This window comes from Nicotiana sylvestris, chromosome 10 (assembly GCF_000393655.2).
Source record: "Nicotiana sylvestris chromosome 10, ASM39365v2, whole genome shotgun sequence".
Classification (NCBI taxonomy): domain Eukaryota; kingdom Viridiplantae; phylum Streptophyta; class Magnoliopsida; order Solanales; family Solanaceae; genus Nicotiana; species Nicotiana sylvestris.
The window spans coordinates 166967109-166972459 of NC_091066.1; positions in this window are offsets into that span (position 1 = coordinate 166967109).

Genomic DNA, 5351 nt, shown 5'->3' on the forward strand with positions numbered 1-5351 from the left:
TTATCAAGTAGTGTCAATCTAAAGGATTACACGTTTAGGAATCACCTATGTAAGTGTGAAGTGGAAGCCGCTTCAATGAGAATTCTGTAAGGCCAATTCTCTACGCACTTATGAAACCAGGCGGTGTTCATGGCTAAAACGAACACAACAATGAGAACCAAAAGACGGTTAAGGGTTGGTTGTGTGACATATGGCTGTCTAGGTATACACTAAAGTTCGACGGTTCAAAGATATCAAATCTACCGATTGACCGAGTATATCCGACATATGTTCACTACGGAAAGTTCAAAGGGAAACCTACTTATCCAGATGCAATTAATCCTTACTTGCAAAATCACATAGCTTTCATCTATGATCTTTCTTGATACAGCCATTCCCATTCATGTGGGGGATTGTTAGACTTTAAGCCATTGGGCTTTAAAGTAGAAGAAGTGTGAATTGGAAATGGAGGGAAATAAAATGGAAGGAAAATGAAAATTTGAAGAAGTGAACTTTTGTCTTGCACTTTGTCCCTCATTGGTGAGGGACAATCACATTTGTGCGCTTATATATAGATTCACTTCTTAAAGCTCTTAAAAGGAGTTGAAGAGAATAAACCCTCGCGCCGTCGTCGTCGCTCGCTCGGCTCGGCTTCGGCTTCGGCTTCGGCTTCGGCTTTGGATTTGGATTTGGATTTGGCAAATGATTTGGCAAATGATCGATCGATAAGATTATTTTTGGACAAAATTTATTTAATTATTTAATAATTAATTAAATGCCAAAGCACTGCTGAAAATACGCCAGAACACTGCTGAAAGTTCAGAGGGCCTCGCTGGCCGCGGTTCTGCCGCGACCGCGGTAGAATCGCGGCAGTCAGATTCAGAGAGGCTCTCTGGCCGCGGTTCGGCCGCGATCACGGTGTATTTTCTGAAAAGGCACGTTTCCAGACACCTATTCTGATATTTGCTTTGGCTTTGGCTTTGGCTTTGGATTTGGCTTTGGCTTTGACTTTGGATTTGGATTTGGATTTGGATCTGGATTTGGATTTGGATTTGGATTTGTCAAATGATCGATCGATAAGATTATTTTTGGACAAAATTTATTTAATTATTTAATAATTATTAAATGCCAAATCACTGCTGAAAATATGCCAGAACACTGCTGAAAGTTCAGAGGGCCTCGCTGGCCGCGGTTCTGTCGTGACCGCGGTAGAATCGCGGCAGTCAGATTCAGAGAGGCTCTCTGGCCGCGGTTCGGCCGCGATCGCGGCGTATTTTCTGAAAAGGCACCTTTCCAGACACCTCTTCTGATATTTGCCTATAAATTCTGAGGCAAGGCTGCATCTTCAAGATATGAAAAACACTCTAGAACTTCTTTCTTTCTGAATATACTGCATCCTAATTCGCAGTCTCTCTCTCTCAAATTCGTAAGTGTGATTTTGCTCCGTTCTTTGAGTTCGTTGGTATCCTGCAGTTTGTATTGCCACTGTTGCAGGAAGGTTTATTCCGTTTTATCCTGGGAGGATTTAATCCATTACCTTGGCAACGTGTGAGGGGGTTAAAATTCCTTAAGGACGCACAAGAAAATTGTGGACTCGGAATATTTCTGATTCTTTACTATTTTATACATTTCTTTATTCTTCTAACAGTTTTCTGATTTTTGTTTTAACACAGTAACGCTCACATACCAGACCTTAAAATGAAGGAGGATTGGGGATCTGAGACTGTAAAATGGATTGAGGTTGTAATTAGGAATTAAATATGTGTGGGATATAGCAAATAAAGTAGATAACTTGTGGATAAAATGGGTTGATCGCGTGTGCCTGAAGGGGAGGGACTAGTGGGAATATATACAGCCCCAGGACTGCTGTTGGTGCTGGAAAAAAATCTGCACAATGAGAGATAAATTGGGGCCTGGGTATATCAAAAATGGATGGCTAACTTGCAATGTTGCCATTGGTGGGGGTATAGATGGCTTAAAGGGAGTGTACCAAGATGGTCTGAGAGTAGATGGGCATGGAGTAGATGGGCGTGGAGGAGCAATATGAATGCACCCAGATATAGTCTCATATGTTGGTTGGCTATGCAAAGGAAATCTATATATTTATATAATACAGGGGCTTAAGGCAGGTGACATGACACTCTATATGATTAGGAAAACCATTTATCTTTTATCACATTTTTTTGCTATTTACTCTAATTTTCAAGTTTAACTAATTCCAGAAAATAAAAAAGTAATTGCTCATTGTCTATAAGTTTCATTTTCTCTACTAATGAAGAAAAGTGACTGTTCATTTTTTAATCTTCTTTTGACAAAATGAACGAAGGTGTATGTTCATTGGCTATAAAGTCTTCTAGCCACCTTCTCATTTATGTCTGGAAGATTAATTAAAATCGAAAACTCACTACATACTGTGGCATAGCTAAGTACACTCTCTTTCTCATGGCACTCACGCTTCATCCCTCTTTCTTCATTTTACTTTTTTTCTCTTTTCATCAATATAAATTGTAGAGGATTTGGTGCGAGCAAAATGTGTTTTTCATTGGAAATATTCACTGTAAAGTCTGTAATACAAAATTTTCATTCTTCAAATATGCTAAAGCTTCCACTGTGTACATAAGGGGAATTCAATAGATACCAGAACAATGACATAAAATGTAGGCATAAAATGTTTTGTGACTATAACTAGGGGTACGGTGTACATGGACCGGGTTAGTTTGATTTTTATCAAAACCAAACTAAATCAATTATATCGGTTTGGAGTGGTTCGGTTTTGTCGGATTTTTTCTTACATGGATATTATTTCACTCTTACTTTGTTATATTTTTTATAAGTAAATATATAGTTAGTAAAAATTAAAAGAATTGACAAACATATCATCTATTAACATATTTTTACGGGAGAATTTTCTTAATAATATATGATAGTTATTTTTTTAGTCGCCTGGCAATAATTTTTTGTTATGTACAACGTTTTAATAAAACATAGTATTATACTGCGTTTTACATTAAAAAAATGAATTATTAATTAAAATGCAATATTATACAACGTTTTCCTTTAACGGCTAACTTTTCGATAAACTAAAACACAGTATAATACTGCATTTTAGTTAGAAATGTAAATTTTTTTAACTGTATAAAGGAATTTTGAGTCCAAAATACCATTATTTAGGTTTCAGACTCAATGTGATGCTTTTTCTCTTACCCGGCACAACATATGGTATGTTATGCACTTCAATTGTTGAGCATTCAGGAAGAGGTCAACTTAAACGAATGTTAGATGTGCTTCTCAAAGACCAATTCTCATACTTCATTATAAAAAATCTTTGTAGAACTTATCATTCTGGTAGTAATGCCAATAACATTAGTTCATGTCACAATTTTTATTGAAATATATTTTTTTTGTATTTGTTTGGTATCTCGGGTCTATTATACAGGGTGACGGGGAGATTGACGAAGATATCACACATCACATCGGAGCGGAATGAATGAAGTGGAGGCTCGCTTCTGGTGTCCTATGTGATAGGACTGTGCCGTTAAGACTTAAGGGTAAGTTTTATCGAGTGGTGGTTCGACCTGCTATGCTGTATGGGGCTGAGTGTTGGCCAGTCAAGAACTCCCACGTGCAGAAGATGAAAGTAGCAGAGATGAGGATATTGATATGGATGTGTGGGTGTACTAGGCGATATAGGTTTAAGAATGAAGCTATCCGGGACAGAGTGGGAGTAGCCTCCGTGGAGGACAACATGCGAGAGTTGCGACTGAGATGGTTCGGACATGTTAGGAGAAGAAGCATTAATTCCCCTGTCCGGAGGTGTGAGAGGTTGGCCATGGAGAGTTTGAGAAGGGGTCCAGGTAGGCCTAAGAAGTACTGGGGAGAAGTGATTAGGCAGGACATGGCGCTGCTTCAGCTCACTGAGGACATGACCCTTGATAGGAGGGTGTGGAGGTCGAGGATTAAGGTAGAAGGTTAGTAGGTAGTTTATAGTGTTTACCGATAGGCTTAGTAGCGTGCATGTCCCTTCGTATTCTTAGATTTTTGTTACGATATGTGATTTTGTTCGCCTCAGGTATTGTATTCCCTTGCTATTATTTGATACTACTTATCCTTTATCTCCCCTTTTTCTCTTCCATCCTTTTCCTTCCTTGCTTCCCTCTTCCTCTTCTTGCCCTTCTTGTCGAGGGTCTATTGGAAACATCCTCTCTACCTGCATTAGGTAGGGGTAAGGTCTGCGTACAAATTACCCTCCCCAGACCCCACATATTGGGATCAAACTGGGTTTGTTGTTATTGTTGTTGTTTGTTTGGTATGCTTCATGTCTACTCACCCGTATGAATATGAGAGCATTGATCCAAGATTTAAAAGAAAATCTCTATTACATTTCCTAACTTATCGTAAAATTTGACGACTAAAGTGATTGAACTAGAAGTATTTTATTAATTTATATCAGTCCTCTAATTATGGTATTCATGATAAGCAATTCTCTGGTGATTTTCTGATTTAAATACTTATAATATCATAGTTATAAGTGTTGTTTTTCTTTTCTATTATTATTGTTGTTGTTGTTTCACTTGATTTAAACAAAATGATTTCCTTTTCTCTTTTGATAATAGGATTAAAATAACCTTAGTAACCTTTGAAGCGAGATATTTGAGATTATACCATATATCATAGTGCATCAAGAAGGCCACAGTTCATCTTACCTAAAACCTTGGTTAAATAATAGTAAATATATAACATGGCTCAGTGAAACCAAATAATATCAAAATAGGATCTGACATATATTCCTTGATAGGAGCAGCATTCAATCCAAAAGAAAAATAATTTTTCTTTTCCTTTTGATCGATTTCTTTGGATCAACTTACTGGATAGTTCGTTTTTTTTCTTTCTTTATACTTTCTGTTAGTAGAGGAAAATAGTTTTGTCTCCAAGAAAATAAATATTTTATCTCTTCTATCTAAATTTGTGTTATTAAAATTTTCTTTTCTAAATTCACTAACTTGCCGCGCGAAGCGCGGATAAATGTACTAGTTACAGATGAAGGAGAGGCTGAGCAGGATGGGGATATGCCAAGATACTACATGCCTCTTATGTGGGAGCTTAACTGAGTCTGTAGAGCTCTTAATATTTGACTGTCAATTCTCTAAGATATGCCTAACTGAAGTTCTCCAATGGTCGAAAATTCATGTGAGAAACACAAATATGCAAGGCATGTGGAGAAGAATCACGAAAAATGTGAAGGGAAGAGTTAATAGATCCTTTATGATGATTGTACTAGTTGCACTTGTCTATGGAATTTGGACGGCTAGGAATGAAGCGCTGTGGCAACAAAGGGGTCCCCAGCTTAAACAAGATTGTAAATATAGAGCATT